Source organism: Lissotriton helveticus, chromosome 7 (assembly GCF_964261635.1).
Source record: "Lissotriton helveticus chromosome 7, aLisHel1.1, whole genome shotgun sequence".
NCBI lineage: Eukaryota > Metazoa > Chordata > Amphibia > Caudata > Salamandridae > Lissotriton > Lissotriton helveticus.
In genome coordinates, this window is record NC_136068.1 from 1,867,960,924 (window position 1) to 1,867,979,728 (window position 18,805).

Consider the following 18,805-nt stretch of genomic DNA (forward strand, 5'->3'; position numbering starts at 1 on the left):
GAATAGAAAGTTACAGTTTAAGTTAAGTTTGTTTTTGCCAAGTGAATAACTAAAGAATTCTCTGCGAGGGGTTATTCAGTTCTGTACCTGGAATCTAGGTTGTGTGGTATATAAATAAATAATACCGGGACTATTTTTGAATTACATTAACAATAACAGATAGCTCAATAAATAAGAGGCAGGATCCGATGTGTCCGAGTCAGAAGGATTTATTCAGGCAAAAGGGAAGGGACTGGAACGGGACAGCCTGAAATAAAATGAAAAGGAAGGCAGGCAGCTGCAGCACGCCTCATTACAGTTTAACATACATATATATAGTAAGACATTTCAAATACATTACATACAGTAGGCGTAACTTATGACAAAACGTAAGATAAGAACACATGGGTGGAAGAAGAAGGCGTGTACAGGGCGTGCACTGAGACATGTGATGTGAAACGTCACAGAAGTGTCAAGAATGGGGCGGAAACATGGAGGGGGCTACCTGAGCAGCTGGGACCTTTAACCTAGTGGTGCGCGCAAACGGGCAATGACGTGTTACCAGGGAGAACTGGGGCTATGACTTCTGCACTAGAAGAGGAGACTAAAAGTCTGCGGTGTCAGGACGACATGTACCTATAGCATATCTGGTATCTGGTGTTTGGAGTACATGTTGATAGAATCCAAAAGTTATCAGGGCAAAGGCTACTTGACACTAAGACTGGTGCATGCATATATTCTACATGTATTGCGTGTGCTAGGAATATTCTATGAATATTAATACAGTATTTCTCTTACATGGAGACAGAAAGACTAGACCATAGCTGAAACTGTTGATGCGGTTCAGTAGCTTAGGAATGCAACGAAGGAAAACTGGACTGATAACTAGAAGCATAACATACTCTTGGCAGACAGGCAGGCAGAGCCAGGCCGGGCACCGCGCTGCGCGAAAGGAAGTAAGTGAAGGGTCAGGGATGCAGGTGGGGGCTGCATCGCTCCTCGGAGTGAGTTCAGGAGACTGGAACTTGAATCTGGTGTCCGGGCCCTTTTGAGGCCTAGGAAACGGAGACAATGCTTGGAATTAACGTGCACACTGTAAAACGTGGCAACATAGGCCTAATACTCGTTGCTTTCACGAGAACTGGAAACTGGCATACTAGCGTTGGACACAACTATAATTGCGTCTTTAATCGTTCATAGGGGGATACATATGCATATCGATCATGCACATATAACATAGGATGGGGAACACGTAGGCACATATAACATGGCAAAATTCACTTTTCCACATTCCCTCCTTGTGCCCTACGTTTCCATCAGGAAACATCAATATTCATGATACCATCTATCTGTTCATATAGCATCATTTGCTCGTCTCGAATTGTCTTGGAACGGGATTTAGGACTAGGAATACAAGAGGTAGCACACATGCCGCAAATCGCAGGGCCACATTGTAAACAGAGGCAGCAACTGAATATGATCATTACTGCTATACCTAGGAATGACAATACTTTCCATCCCCAGGCAGATATGATACTCCAGAGCCAACCGGACCATGTCCAGGTGCCTGGATTCTGGTGTAACTGATGGGCAATTTTATGAAGTCTGGTTATAGCTGAATAAACAGACGGCGCGTTATTAGGAATGAAAATGCAGCAACTAGATCCGATGACTCTACAAGCTCCTCCTCTATCGGCCAGTATGACGTCAAGAACGAGACGATTTTGGAGCACAACAAAACGCATAGCAGATTGTTCTTCAGTTAAGTTACCTAGAGCGGAAGTAGTCTCATTCACTACTGCTTGAAGGGTTCTGGTTAGCCTACGTATTAACTTACTATTCTGGACAGGACCTATAAAGAAAAAGAAACCTTTATTGAAGTCTTGATATTGTTCTAGAGCAGTTTCAGTTTGATCGACAATTGGGGACTCAGTCTCCCTTTTATGTCTAACGTGTACTAGATGTGTGTTTCTCTGATAATCGGATGGGGCTAGGAAAACTGGTGGCAGTAGGAAGGCAATGTAACATGTTCCATCCCAATCGAGGGGCAGACGAACATATGTGGTCTGACCACAAACAAAATAAGAATGACGTGAGGCTTTGAAAATAGATTTCCCACTGTCACTATACTCGACCACAGTAGTACAATCACTATGTCCTACATGTGCGGAACCATTCTTTCTGACACATAATTCGCCTTTGACTGGTAGTACTGAAATAGAAGGCAAATCTGGAGTAGTATCGGACTGAACATTCAGAACCATGAAATTCGAGGAATAATTACCTAAATCATATACTTCATTTTCTAGATCTAACCCTGTTCTATGGGAAAGACCTTGCTTGTCTGGGAAACATGTTTGATTCAAAAGGGACATATCAGTTGAAGATGACGTTAACGTGGACCATGCTCCACACGAACCATTATGTGAAAACGGATAAGGAAAGAGTGGCAGAACTCCCTTCGGTGTCTGAAAAGGGGGGAGTCGACCACACACCCAACAATTAGTGGCATTGCTGGTCTGGTGTGAATAATGCAGCATTCGGATAAAAGTATTATTATGCATAGCAAGACGATAGGATAACTCATGAGGAGGCAGATCACTAAATGTGTGCTCTACTGTAACATTAGAAAACATATGTACATGTGAAATAGGAAAACATAAATGTAAAGCATAACTTATGCATGTAACCATAAGACTCAGGAACAATAAAAAGAACAGAATGATGATACATCTCTTAGAGTTTTGACTAACTCTCTCACTGTGTGGGTCTATCTCATACATGTCAGGAACCTGTCTAACCGTTTCACCCGAGAGGGACTTAGACAATTAAACTGGCTGACTTACTAGACCTCAACTTGGATTTATACTCCTGCTGCGGAGTTTTCTCTAACAGGGGTAGTTTAGATTCATTGTCTGGGCAGTCCTTGAGAACGGGGCAGTCCTTGAGAACAGGGCAGTCCTTGAGAAAAGTTTTAGTTTTAAGTCCATGGAATTTCTTGACGTGGCTCGCGTGTAGCCACCCTTTTCTGTTTTCCACTTTCACCGCGGTCCGGGTGGTGAGGAGAACAAGGCGGGGTTCCCTCCAACGGGGCTCCAGCGGACTTGAACGATCAAAGTTCCTTATAAAAACAAAGTCACCCGGGACGACTTCATGCGGTTTCACTTCGGTGTTGTCTGGAAATGCAGCGGCAACCTGTGAACGACAAGATTGTAGTGCAGACATCAAGGAGGCAAGGTAATCTGTCAGCATATTACTGTCAACATCAGTTATTGTACGGGGTCTAGGTGTACCCCACATGTTAGGGGGACGACCAAACACTATCTCATAGGGAGATAGACCTGAACGGGAGTGAGCGACCATTCTCATGTAAAAAAGGGCAACTGGCAGTGCTACTATCCAATCTACGCCTTTCTCTGCACACACTTTTGCAAATCGGATTTTCAGGGTCTGGTTATGTCTCTCTACGAGACCGGCTGCTTCAGGATGGCGTACACAATGGAACTTCCACTGGTACCCTAACAGAAGGGATACTTGTTTCATGAGCTCGGATGAGAATGGCTGGCCGTTATCTGAATACACGACCCTAGGTAATCCATAGCGGGGAAAGAACTCACGAACCAACTGCCTGGCAGTGGTCGCAGCTGTGTAATCTGGAACTGGATATGCTTCTGTCCACCTGGACAAAGCGCATACAACTACGAGGACATACTTGAAACCTCTACATCGCTCCATCTGAATGTAATCCATCTGGAGGACTTCAAAAGGGTGGTCAGGAGGATGGAATCCACCTTGTTCTACCGGGACACTTTTACCTGGATTGAACTGACAACATATCATACAGGTACGTACTTTCTGCTTGGCTGCTGCTCGTAAATGCTTGTTGAACCAAAGGTTCTGGATACTGTCTAACATGGCTTTTTCTCCTAAATGTGCTGGACTATGTGCGGTGTTAATAATGACTTGAACCATAGAGTCGGGGAGAAACCATGTGGCTTTTCCCTTTGTCAACCATCCTTGATCTGTCTGGACCCCTCCTTGTTCGGACCATTTCTTGATTTCATCGGGAGTAGCATGTAACTGTATATCTAGGACATCTTGTGTAGGGTCCTTAACTGTCATACAAGTAGTCTGATCTGGAGTGAGTGTCTGTGTTGTGTTAACTGGAATGTCTGGAGTCTGAGCTGTGAGCTTGGCTGTTCGATCTGCTAGATCGTTACCCTGGGAAATGATATCAGTGACTTTCGTATGTGCCTTGCACTTCATGATAGCGATAGCTGTCGGTAAATATATTGCATCTAACAGAGCTTGAATGAGGAGACCATGCTGAATCTTGGTTCCATGAGAGGTCATAAAACCTCTTTCCTGCCAGAGCACTCCAAAGTCGTGTACGACTCCGAATGCATAACGTGAATCTGTGTATATGTTAACTTTCATGTTCTTGGCTCGTATGCAGGCTTGGGTCAGAGCGACAAGCTCTGCTGCTTGAGCAGACAGGGTGTCAATACGATGTGTTTCTATAACTTCAGTTTCAGTAGTCACTGCATACGCGGCTACTAGTTCTCCTGTACTTGTTCTCATACATGAACCATCCACATAAAGTGTCAGGTCTGGATCAGGTAATGCAATGTCTGTCAAGTCTTGTCTTGGCTTTGTCATGGTGTTGACAACTTCCACACAGTCATGTGTGGCAGGATTTGAAGTAACTGACGGTAACAGTGTAGCTGGATTTAAAATGTTGCAGCGTCTGATTTCTATGTGTGGCTGAAACAGTGTCAGTTCATAACCTGTTAAACGTGCAATTGTCAAGTGCTGAGTCTGTGTTCGGTTTAAAAGAACTTCCACGGAGTGTGGAACTTGTACTGTCAGGGGGTGTCCTAACACTATGGAATCACTTTGTCTGATAGCTAGAGCTGTGGCTGCAACTGACTTGAGGCATGCAGGCAGCGCCTGGGCCACCGGATCTAATGTGCTAGAAAAATAAGCACAGGGCTTGTATTGTCCTGCTTGATCTTGTGTAGGAACAGATAATGCAGTACCATCACGTTCTGTAACAAAAAGTGTAAAAGGCTTACTGTAGTTCGGTGTTGCTAGAACAGGTGCATTACATAAAGCTTTCTTTAACTCATTAAAAACAAGTGTATGTTCCTGGGTCCAAGGGAGGACAGTCGATACGGCTGCCTCCTGCGTCGTTAACTGTATCAGTGGCTTGGCTAGAAATGCATACTGAGGAATCCATTGTCTGCAGTAAGAAGTGAGGCCGATAAAAGCTTGTACCTCCTTCTGTGTCTTGGGCTGTGGAAGACGTGCTATTAACTGGATACGGTCAGGTGTCAACTGCCTACCCCTCTTGGACAGTAAGTGTCCTAAGTAGACCACTTGCTGGACACAGAATTGCAATTTGGAAGGGGACACCTTGTGCCCCATCTCGGCCAGAAAATACAGAACTGTAAGTGACGCACGCTCGCAGTCACGTTCAGAACGGGCTGTGATCAGTAGATCATCGACATACTGGAGCAGGGCAGTGTCAGTTGGCATGTGAATATTGTCTAGTTGTCTCTTAAGTGCTTGACTGTAAATGCTAGGACTCTCTGTGAAACCTTGAGGAGCTCGTGTGAATTTATAGCTTCTTCCATTTAAACAGAATCCGAAAAGGAACTGGCTGTCTGGATGAATAGGGACACTGAAAAATGCGTTCTTGAGATCGATAACTGTAAAGAATGTGGCTTCAGAATCAATGGCTGTCAAGAGTGAGGAAATATCTGGGACTACTGGGTACTGGGGTATGATACATTTATTAAGTTCTCGAAGGTCAATCACTAATCGATAAACTGGAGGTGCATTAGGATCAGTACGTTTCAGGACTGGAATGATAGGAGAATTACATACATTGGAGTCAGTTTCTACAACCACTCCTTGAACAATAAGTTTGTCAATAATTTTGGATAAGGCTGCTACAGCCTCAGGTGGCAATCTGTACTGTCTGATTCGTGGTAAAACAACACCTTGCTTCAGGGTGACACGGTGGGGTGTGATATGCATACAACCTACATCAGTTGGACCTTGCGCCCATAAATGCTGTGGTACATTCAATAATCTTGGATCAAAATCACGTAACACATAATGACCTTTGAAATCACGGAGAAACAGACGGACCCCTTCTGGAGAGCAGCATATGACTGCTCCTAATTCTTTTAAAGTCTTAATGCCTAACAAATTTTCTGGACACGACTTCGTGAGTAACAGATCTGTAGTTCGGGACAATGGACCAACTTCTAGAGTAACTGGCTTCGATATTTCATTAACAATGGGCTTTCCTGAAAATCCAAGGGAAACATTTCTAGAGCCTGAGAGTGGAGCCCCTGGAACCTCGTCATGACTGATGGTAGTCCTACTTGCCCCTGTATCAATCAGAAACTTTCTGTCTTTCCCTAATACTTCCCTCTTGATCTACAGGAATCTCGATGAGAGGCAAGCCTACCTCCCTCTCTAGGCTGTTTCATGAATATGGCTGATAATCTGGATACTCTGCCTGTGCGTACTGGTACATCTGCTGTGTAACATGCTGTGTGGCAGCTATAGGCTGCGGTGCTGTAACTGACTGCTGTGCATTCTGTGGTGGCTGGGAAGTCTGTGAAACTTGTTCTTGTCTAGGCGGACGTGGTCTTTCTTTAGTTTTACCTGTAGCTATGTTGTGTTTCAGAACTGCACATTCGTTTATAAAATGACCTGGCTGTTTACAGTAATTCCATGTCCCTTTAACGGGAGCTGCAGGATGACTGGCTTGATTCGGACCCCTCTTCTGACTGTCTTGCGGAACAGATTGTGCAACTAATACTTTCATTTTCGTGTCTTTCATACGTCTCCTTTCGTGTTCTTGCTCTTCCCTGATTCTGTTGGTACTGGAGCATCTGGAGCATCTGTGACGGAGTATTAGCTTGCCAGGTACTTTCGACTTTCAGGACTCGATTTTTAACTTGTGGACTTGAATTCTCGACTAGTTTAGTGACAAAAAGATGAGGGTACGACTCACTACTTGTTTTCAGACCACTATTAATAATGAAACATTTCTCAAATCTAGAATAAAAGTCACTAGTATCTTCGTCTTGTTTCTGTTTACAGGCTGAGATGGCATCCCAATCTTCCTTTTTCGTGGCTAGTAATCTTGGCAAGACTTGTATCAATAACTCGGGCAATTCTTTAGCTTTATCCCCAAGACCGGTACCTGGTACTCGTGAATTATCTTCAGCTTCTAGAGCTGTCCAATCTATCTTTTTCTCTCCCACCTCCCATTCTTTTTCTTTGAGTTTTTCATATATGCCCGCAGGCAACAGGACCTTTAGCATTTTAATGATATCAGGATACGTGTATTCTCCCATACGGAGCATGTCCTTTAATTCACGGTGAAACCCTGCTGGATCTTTATCATGACAGGGAATTAACTTTTTCATTTCTAAGAGTTCCATTTTTGTGATAGGGGTGTAAACAAATACTCGTTCTAGACCACCCCCCTCTTTCTTGACTGGATGCACTTCTCGTAACGGATTCTGTCTGTCTATGTAGAATGATTTACTTTCTGGGGGTGAGACGTGAACAAAATGTGGATTCAGAAACGTTCGGTATTTGTGGCGCTGTTCTAGAATGACACTAATTAAATCGGTACCTAGACCTTTCCATCTGTATTGGAGTAACTCGTTTAATACATCATGTAGAGGACCTGGATCAGAATGCTGTTCCTCATACAGTGTAATGAGGTGCTGGATCATATACATACCCACCAGACGTTGCTCGGCTGGGGGCAGTTTCAAAAACATTTGTGCCACTATTTCATCTGGAAACGTGGTAGAATCAGTAGTCCATCGGACTGCTGATCGGGCTAGTTCTTGTTCATGCATTGTACTAAGCTCGCTATACCCTATTCGTGATTTCAGAATGTGATCGGTAGCTTGGAATACTTGCTCAAGAGAACACTGTTCTGGTACTGGAGGCAGAAAAGCTTTCTTGTACTCTAGACGTGAATGTCGGTCGGAAAGTCTAGTTCTTCCTACATACGCTATTCTGTCGGGATTCTCGCTGTCTACCTCTTCAGTAGAAGAGTCATACTCTTTCTCGGTTACTTGTTTTGCTTCTCGTTTCTCGTGTATAGTTATGATTTCCCTACGAATTTTCTTGTACATACTCTCTATACAAGCTTGTGTCTTGTGTTTTCCATCGGCTATATTGTCACTCCACCTAGTCAGGACTTTCATTTCTTCTTGATCTTTTTCTGGATAATCTTGCTCTCTTATTAAACAGTTAATCAGGAACTTTAGAATCATGAGCTGAGTCTCGACTTTTCTTTGAACCATGGCTTCGTGAATACTTCCTGGATTCACTCCTGTACAGATAAAACGATAAATTCTGTCTAGATGTTCTCCCATATCGGGCAGGGTGTCCAAATAGCTGGCAACCCGTCTTAAACGTAATGAATATATGACCATGTGATCATCGCCTGGAACTGGATCATAACGACATTCAGTAAGTGCTCGCTTGATATCTACGTATGTAGACACTTTTGGCGTACGCTGTAACGCTAGTTCATGTAGCGTCAGACGTCTGGGTTGAGGCGGGGTACGAGGAGAACCTCCCCCCGCGGCTCCTAAACTAGAATCGTCGGTGAATACTGTACGTGCTGGTAGAGTGACTGACATAGCGGGTCCCTAGGAGGGACAGGAACTGCTTCTTCGAGTAACCCTTTTCTGGTCTTTAACTGACGTAATTTCGAGAACAGAGGCATTTCGGTTATATACTTGCAACACAATACACAATAATCACAGTAATAAAATAGCGAACAAAGCACTCATACCACGACATTAAAATACATGAATAACAGTTCGAACAGAAATACTACCTGATACACTGAAAACAGAACACATGAATTTCTCGAGAACGAAACTTACTAGAATTACTGGATGCACTGCTAAAACAGTACAGAACATACCGGTCCCATAAAGAGACACGTCAGGACCCGTATCCACCTAGGTGAATACTTCGGACTGGATCTGCGTACCCAAACCCAACGGACCAGGACCAAAACTAATGATACTGTCTAGATACTTCCCCTGCGACGGTACTCACCGGGAAGCAGAAACTGGAAGGCCTCGGACTGGACTGGACTGCTACGACGTCGGACTACGAACTTCGGAAACTTCGGTTACAGGTGGGCCTCCGGATACTTCGGACCTTGCTCTCTCGGCTTGGGCTCTGGTCGGGACGAACCGCATTCCACACCGCTTCGTCTGGATGTCGGACCGCAGTTTCCGTCTCCTCCGTGGGCCTGAGGGAGACTTGAAGCAGAAATATCTTCCGGTGCGCAGTAGAGTTCCGTCACGGCTGCAGAGGGTGAGGGGGCCTGCGTGGCATCACCAGCGCGTGAGGAAGGGGCTCGTCCCTATTCGGGCGCCATTATGTGGTATATAAATAAATATTACCGGGACTATTTTTGAATTACATTAACAATAACAGATAGCTCAATAAATAAGAGGCAGGATCCGATGTGTCCGAGTCAGAAGGTTTTTATTCAGGCAAAAGGGAAGGGACTAGAACGGGACAGCCTGAAATAAAATGAAAAGGAAGGCAGCTGCAGCGCGCCTCATTACAGTTTAACATACATATATATAGTAAGACATTTCAAATACATTACATACAGTAGGCGTAACTTATGACAAAACGTAAGATAAGAACACATGGGTGGAAGAAGAAGGCGTGTACAGGGCGTGCACTGAGACATGTGATGTGAAACGTCACAGAAGTGTCATGAATGGGGCGGAAACATGGAGGGGGCTACCTGAGCAGCTGGGACCTTTAACCTAGTGGTGCGCGCAAACGGGCAATGACGTGTTACCAGGGAGAACTGGGGCTATGACTTCTGCACTAGAAGAGGAGACTAAAAGTCTGCGGTGTCAGGACGACATGTACCTATAGCATATCTGGTATCTGGTGTTTGGAGTACATGTTGATAGAATCCAAAAGTTATCAGGGCAAAGGCTACTTGACACTAAGACTGGTGCATGCATATATTCTACATGTATTGCGTGTGCTAGGAATATTCTATGAATATTAATACAGTATTTCTCTTACATGGAGACAGAAAGACTAGACCATAGCTGAAACTGTTGATGCGGTTCAGTAGCTTAGGAATGCAACGAAGGAAAACTGGACTGATAACTAGAAGCATAACATACTCTTGGCAGACAGGCAGGCAGAGCCAGGCCGGGCACCGCGCTGCGCGAAAGGAAGTAAGTGAAGGGTCAGGGATGCAGGTGGGGGCTGCATCGCTCCTCGGAGTGAGTTCAGGAGACTGGAACTTGAATCTGGTGTCCGGGCCCTTTTGAGGCCTAGGAAACGGAGACAATGCTTGGAATTAACGTGCACACTGTAAAACGTGGCAACATAGGCCTAATACTCGTTGCTTTCACGAGAACTGGAAACTGGCATACTAGCGTTGGACACAACTATAATTGCGTCTTTAATCGTTCATAGGGGGATACATATGCATATCGATCATGCACATATAACATAGGATGGGGAACACGTAGGCACATATAACATGGCAAAATTCACTTTTCCACAGTTGAATGAGGGATGGTATCTCTCTCTCTGGTCTCGATATTCCAGGCTGCCTGCGAGGGCTACCCGGAAGCGCCGGTGCTGGATTTCTCGGCAGGAGAAAGCAGCGCGTCTCATTCTCAGCGCGTCAGGAAGGCGGGGCTGCGCCAGCGGGGTCTGCTCTGCTCTTCGCTTCGGCAAGTATGGCTGCTCCGTCTCGTCACCACCGCGTGTCTTTGCATAGGGCAATATCGGTAATATTTATACCTTTAAGGTGCCGAGATTGACGTAAGGATGGACATAGATACGTCAATAAGGATGTCATACGACTTGCTCGTTAGCACATTCTTTTGCTGAAGTTCTCGGTGAAATCAAAACAATGGCCGCAGGGTTTTGCCCAGGTTGTCATAGGTTTGATTTGTTATGAGAACTCCGTATGCCTTATCAGGGGCTGGAGGAATATCGCTTGTCTAATTAGATTGCAAGCGTTATGACCTAATCAGATAACACGTTCCTGTGCCATAGTGTGACTGCGTCAGATAACGGTATCTGCATCATGGGGGTTTTCTGCCTCATGGGCTGACTGCTAGTTAACTTGTTGGTTTGTTTAACCAGAATAGGGTCAGGAATAGGGGGATCGATTCAGACCCTATAGGAATACATCACAAGAGGGTGCGGTAGTGAATAGGGCGAAAGGGAGGTGTCGGGCGGGCACAGAGTGTGATTCTCAGGGAAGAGCAGCGCAGATGGGGGGAAGTTTATTGCCCATGCATAAGACAGAGAGGGGGGGTGACCAGTGCCTGGGGAAGATGCTTGCGAGGGTGGGGAGCCATGCTACGAATCGACAGCGTGCAGAGAGTGGGTCTGGTCAAGGCATCTAAAATGGCTGCCGTGCACGACAAAAGTGTAGCATTTCAAAAAAGGCAAGATGGCGCAGACAATGTTTTTCAACACTTCCTCATTTCCTTCGAATCGAACGTTAACAGACGTTGGTGCATATTACCAAAGTTAAGCGATATTTATCGCTAACGATGCTTAGCAACAAATTTTTTACCGCTAAGCATCGTCAGAAATTATCGAAGATAAACCTTGCTATTATCAAGGTTTATCGCAAATGCGATAAAAAATGGCCGCAATGCATGAATATCGCTAAAAAGTCAGCGATATTCATGCATTACCGAGCTAATGCTCTTAGCCATGTTAGGGCTCAGGGCAGGTGTTAGTTTTTGGAGATATTCGCGCTTAGCGCGAATATCTCCAAAAGTTGGTAATAGGAGATAGATATCTTGCATGTTGTAATGCAAGTTATTGTGGTATATGGAACTCATACCATAATCTCTCAGGAAAGCAGAAACTGATCCTTTTGGGACCGCCTGAGAAGCCCTAGGGGGTGAGGGGTACTCTACTTTGCCCCCTTTTCACGTTCCGAACTATTTTATTTTACTCTCTTCTGTAATTACACAAAATGGCAGCGATAAGATGCATCAGAGACAGACAGTGAGAGAAAGGAGGCCGGAGATGAAGAAGAGATGTCAAATACACATTGGAGATAATATAGTGGGAGAAGGGAAGTAAATATGAGTAAACTTACCATGTAACATAAAAATCCTCAAGCCTGTTGTTTGCTGGCCATTCCTGCTGCTGATTTGTGTTGACCTGCTGCCCCTCTGACTTCTGTCGTGTGTGGGAGAGACCTCGCCGGACCCGCTGCGCGGGTCCCGCAGCGCCGCACTTGGAGCCTGTGCCATTCCTGGGAGAGGAGCTGTCATCTTGGGCGTGAGGAGCTGCCGGCAGGGCTGCGAGCTTGGAAGCAGGGACTCGCTTTACCAGGAGTCCCTGCGAGCCCTATTCGTAACACCTGGGCTGCTCTCCCTGCTGGCCCCGCCCACCCGCCCACGGAGTGAAAAGTGGGAGAGGAACTTGCCTTCACGGGATCCTCAAGCCTGTTGTTTGCTGGCCATTCCTGCTGCTGATTTGTGTTGACCTGCTGCCCCTCTGACTTCCGTCGTGTGTGGGAGAGACCTCGCCGGACCCGCTGCGCGGGTCCCGCAGCGCCGCACTTGGAGCCTGTGCCATTCCTGGGAGAGGAGCTGTCATCTTGGGCGTGAGGAGCTGCCGGCAGGGCTGCGAGCTTGGAAGCAGGGACTCGCTTTACCAGGAGTCCCTGCGAGCCCTATTCGTAACACCTGGGCTGCTCTCCCTGCTGGCCCCGCCCACCCCGCCCATAAACTCTCCCCATCATCATAAAAGGAGCTATACGTGCTGCTGCGCGGGAGCGCGCGGGAGGGCGCCGGGAGAAGCCCGGGACAAGGGCGGGACCGTCTGTGGCCGTCCGGGGCCGCAGGAGGCCGGGCCGGGCTACCCCCTTAACTCCTGCTGGACCGTATTTGTTACAGTAAGTGTCATTGTGGTTGAGCTTGATATTGACTATGGCAACGTCCACATTGTTAAGTCCTGTTCCTAGCCAGATGATATCTAACCTGGTCGAGGATGCTCCATTAGCAATTGGCCCTCTAGACAAATTTTTCTTTAGTCGTTCAGTAGCAATTGACAAGGAGTTGTCTCTGGCTGAGAAGCGCGCGGAGCGCAGATTGTCTATAGAGTTACTCAAGAATTCTGCAGACAAACTTCCTAATCTGACGTACCCCACCCTGGTGACCCCCTTGTCATCATTGAATCTTCCCATTGCAGTTGAGCATTTTGAGGGCCAAGTCCAAACAAGAAATAAGGATGTTGCAACAGATTTAAATATCTCTTGTGGGAGTGACATTCAAACTATTACGCTCCCTGACTCCGGTGCTCAGGCAACATTGGCCCAATCTAAGCTGGGGTCTAAAAGGAAAAGATCAGCCCCAGCAAGGAGATGCAAAACGGCGGCGAAACCACCGCAGAAACACAGGAAGCTACATAAAATTATGAACACTGGAGAGGTTGTTATGAAAGAAACAGAGAGTTTAGAAAATGTTGTGCATACCGATCCTGCCCTCTTAGATAGCCAGGATATCGAAGTCACCCCTGGTACTGCCTCCACTGTACATAACAATGAAAATGTGTTCTCATTTGTAGATGTGCTCCCTGAGTTAGAAAAACTATTAAGATCCTTGCTTAACCCTATAGAGGATAGAATTACTAAGCTTTCTGAAAGGCTTAATCATTTTGAACAGTCTACACTAGACAATTTCTATTCTACAAAATCGCTGATTAAAGCAAATGTTGGGGTGGATGCAAGGATAAATCCCCGGGTTTCTAATAACCCTGTTAATCAGGATAAGGGAAGAAGGCCCCAAAATAACTCTCCTTTACCCCCAAAGCAAGGTAAATCTTTGGCTGCAGTAGTAACAAATCCCTTAGAAAAATCGGTCAAATCTAAAGTCGGCTCTGTTCCGACTCAGCCGACTATAATGCACCATATACAATCCTCAACACAGCAGGTACTAAATTCCCCAATTACTATGAGGGTGGACAAAGCACTGCCAACTGCAGAAGCAACCGCTAGCATGCAAGTTGCCCCAAACACTCAGGTGGGAGGGAGTAGGGCTAATGCCCGCTCTGTGGCAGATAAGAATTTAGTACCAATTCAACAAAATAATAATCAAGAGGCGTTGAGACCCTCCTCCCAATTAGTCCCCCAATTTTCTATATCTATCCCGCCTCCCTTAGTAAAGCCTACTTACAGGAAACCCCCGATTAATCTCACTCCTGATTCCTTCCCCTATGTTGCAGTCCTTATAAATGTACCATCATTAGCGCCAGGACAGAGAGAAACTTTCCAGACACTTAAGAATAAGACCATGCACTGGTTAAAGGATAATCGCCCTCTCCCTGGTGATATAGACGGGCTAATTATAGGGGTAAGGAGAATAGATTGGATGGGATACACAGCAAAAACTTTGGGTGGAGACTGTATAGTGGTCAATTTTCAAGACCCCAGGGTGGCGGGATGGATAACTAGGCAGGGATGGGGAATAAATAAGGGAGGTATTGGAATTGTAGACCTTACCTTTTTTTACCCCCGATCCAGTAGCGTAACAACTAGCCTGCTTAGTGAACCCCTAATACCCCCAACTGTGCCTTGGCCAGCCAATTGCCCATTACCTCCATTACCTCCTTTAGTTGGTTACAATTATAACAAATACACAAACCACAACTCTTGTGTAGGATGGCAGGACCCCGGACGGGGATATTGACAAACCAGTACAGTTGGGGAGCGGGAGAGTCATAATGTGCCAATAATGGCTGGGGATGGTAAAGTTGATATTACAAGTGTAAATGAAATGTCTGATAACATGGCGATAGGGAATTTGGTGGAAGAAAGTGTCTATGGTTTAGAAGTTTCAAACCCAAATGTAAACGTACTACCGACAAAGAATGATAACATGATTGTAGATCGTATGGATGTAGGGGAAGGGCCGATCAATCCTATTGAAAGTTTAATGCCACTCCAGGTATCCATTAATACCAACAACTTTGATGGTTCTGTGGCTAGTATTGGTACCCTTTTATCCTGGAATATTGCAGGGCTGGGCAGTAAGATGGACTCCCAATCTTGGGTGAATTTTATAAATGGATATGATATCTGCTGTTTCCAAGAAACCTGGGCTTGCGATTCTCTTTTTTGTTTTGGTTATTTAAACTACTGTATACCAGCCCAAAAAGGTGGAAGAGGGCGGCCAAAGGGAGGCCTTACTGTATGGGTCAAACAAGATTTGCATATTAATGTTAAAATGTTGGATCTGGGTAGTTGTGATTTACAATTACTAAGAATCTCTACAGGAAAGGGCCCCCCAATAGATTTGTATAATGTCTATGTGAGAGGTAATAATGAAATTAATACACCCACCATAGAGCTGTTATCTGCTGCCATAGAGGCTACGTCACAAGAAAGTATGTTGATTATAGCAGGCGATCTCAACAGGACTTTCGAGCCGCTGGATTGTACAAACGATCCACTAGGGAGCGAAGAGGATAACCTTTGGGGAGTACCCTCTCTATGCTTAAAACCTGTTAAGAGATGGACAAAAGAGATTTTAATATTAAATGGTATTTGTTTGGAACATGGCTTAAGAGCACTCAATGGGAGGACACAAGGGGACAAGGGTGGCGGGTATACTTATGATAATGGTATTCACAGGAGCAGAATCGACTATATATTGTGTAGTCTCCAGCTGTGGGAAGGAGTTGTTGATATGATTATTAGGCCCATGGTCGAAAGTGATCACAACCCCCTCTGTGTGACTCACAGGTGGTGGAATGCAGGGGCAGGAAATTCTTTCGTAACCAATGATGATATTCCGGTCATGAGTAATGATGAACGGAGGCTAAAATGGCCAAAAGTAGTTGCAAATGAGGTTACTATGATCTTCATTAATAATGTGGTCGATAGTGCAATTTCTGCAATTGAAGCAACGGCCCCAGTGGTACCGGGAGATAGTGGTATCACGGAAATCCATAACGAGTTGTTCTCCCTCTTAAGACCGTGCTTCTTCACCAAAAACAAGAAAGCGAAGAAAGCCAAAGAGGTGGGAAGGTGGTTTGATAGTCAGTGTAGACTGGCACGACTTGAACTGGGACAAGCCATAAGGAGTAGGGACCGTGAAGCAGTAACAGAGCAAAGGAAACTGTACAAGAGGGCCATCCATTTAGCGAAAAAGAAATGGGATGAAGATCATTGGGCAGAATTGAAAGAGGCCTCAGGCAATAAAGACTCTAAAAGGTTCTGGGAAATTATTAAGTGGGGTAGAGGAGCTGGTCCCGGAAAGCCTGATAACAACGTGGCAGAAGATGCTTGGGTCGATTACTTTAGACCACAGTATGCTAATGTTAATCACCCAACGGGGGCGAGCAGTATAATACCGGCTTACGCAACTGATAATCTGTTCTCTCTTAGAGAGGCGGAAATTGCCATCGAGACTGTGAAGTGTGGGAGGGCCCCAGGCCCAGATGGGATTCCTTCTGACATTTTCAAATATGATGTGACAAGATGGGCAAGGTACACTTTCCTCGTAGCAAATGCCTTGGCAAAGGGGGAAGTGGTCCCAGACCTTTGGAAATGTGCAACTATTATCCCTATTCACAAGAAGGGCGACCGTTCGCTGCCTGCAAACTATAGGCCTATAAGCTTAATATCTACAATGCAGAAAGTTGTAGGGAGGATGATAACAAACCAGCTTATGGACTGGGTTGATAACAACAACGGCCTTTCCCCATACCAAGCTGGATTTAGGCGAGCAACCAGTACCATCGACCAGGTCTTTCGGTTTACCATACTGCGGTGGAAGACTGTGGTACTGGGAAGGGGCTGCCTGTATGTCGCGTTTGTCGACCTACGGGCGGCATTCGATCTAGTCCCCCGATCCAAGCTATGGTCGGTTCTGCAAAAGATGGGGATTCCTGCAGATCTGCTTACATTAATCATGCGACTGCACGAGTCCAACTTTGCAAGAGTCCAGTGGGGTGGAAGTGGGGAAACAACTATGGACTTCCCAGTGGAAAGGGGCGTCCGGCAGGGCTGCTCCATGGCCCCCCTATTGTTCTCGTTATTTATCAACGGGATTGTTGAGAGAATGTTGGAGGCGAGCGTTGATGCCCCATCGTTAGCGGACACCAGGGTTCCTATCCTGATGTTCGCTGACGATACTCTCATTTTATCTAAGACCCCTATGGGGCTACAGCGTGCACTGAACATTTTCGATGCTTTTTGCGTTGAGCATGGCCTAGAGGTGAACGTGGGAAAAACAAAATTAATGGCCTTTCCATCTGGCCGTAGGAACCACCCCAAAGTAACCTTGAATAATAGCAGGTTGGATATTGTTGCAGAATTCACGTATCTGGGGGTCCAGATTGCCGAGGCCACTGGTTGGGCACATCATGTGGACAAAGTGGTCCTAAGACATCAGCAGCTCTCAGGTGCCCTGAGGGGCGAGCACCGTAAATCCAAGACAAAACCCATAAAACCAGCACTTACGGTGTATGACGCAAAGGTCTTGGGTGCTACTTTATACGGCGCAGAGCTATGGGCCTGGGAAAGTATTGCGGCATTACAGATTTCGGAGAATAAGTTTTTGCGAGGGATCACAGGACTTCCACAGAGCACCCCGTTAACTCCATTGTTTTTGGAACTAGGTAGGCGCTCTATCATTGATAGAGCCCGATTGCGTCCACTCCTCTACTGGAGGCGCCTCTGGACGACTCCAGAAATTAGACAATATGCGGAGGGCTTTCTGTGGATAATCCAGGAAGATACATTCCATAAGATAAAATGGCTGAAACATCTGAAGTCTATGCTAGGCAATATAGGGTTTTCAAATCTTTGGAATAATCCCGAAGGAGAGATTTTCCCCAGTAAGGAAAACCTAAAAAAACAGTACTGGGATTGGGTGGGTGTTAAATTGTTGAAAGATACAAGGACTGACTCCATGTCTGGCCGGTTTCTGGAGTCAAAAATTTTACCCGCCTTAGAAAATTATTGGGACAACATCACGGTACCAATGGATAGGAAATTGGTTTTTCAGCTAAGGTCAGGATCTATCCCCCTGAAGAAAATGACAGCTGGCTGGAATAAATCGACCAATAATTTATGCCCTGCATGTGAATATGCCGAAGAGAGCATAGGCCACTTTCTATTCGTATGTCAAGCCTATAAGAAACCTAGGGCTAAATGGCTTACGCCGGTATGTAAGAACCTAGGGACACGCGATAGCACTGTGGCCTTAAGAATTTTATGTACAACTACTCAGGACTCGATAGTCATAGGGGTGGCTAAATATCTAGGTTGGGCCTGGGCAATTAGACGACGGGCTCTTGGGAGAATTGTGTAACTAGGGATCCCTTTTAAAAACTGATAATGTAATATATTTTATCAAGGTTTTAGATGCAATATTGTATGGGCTGCACTGTAAGTTTAATGTCTTTTTATTGTTATTATGTATTATTGTGTAATTGTTTTACATGTCATGTGCTTTTATGAAAATTGTTTCGAATAAAGCTTATACAACAACAAAAAGTAAACTTACCATGTAACATAAAAATGTTGCACTCTATACTATAAGTCTCATTTTATACTACAATCACTTCGCTACAACCTCATAAATTAAAAATAAAAATGAATAATGTCTCAAACAATTTTTGATTTCTAAATATAAATGTATTCTTCTGAATTTTCAAAATTTGAAAGAACTAGTAACATGTCCTCATCAGGAATTTCCTCTTCAATCATCTCATCTGGAATCTCCTAATGAAA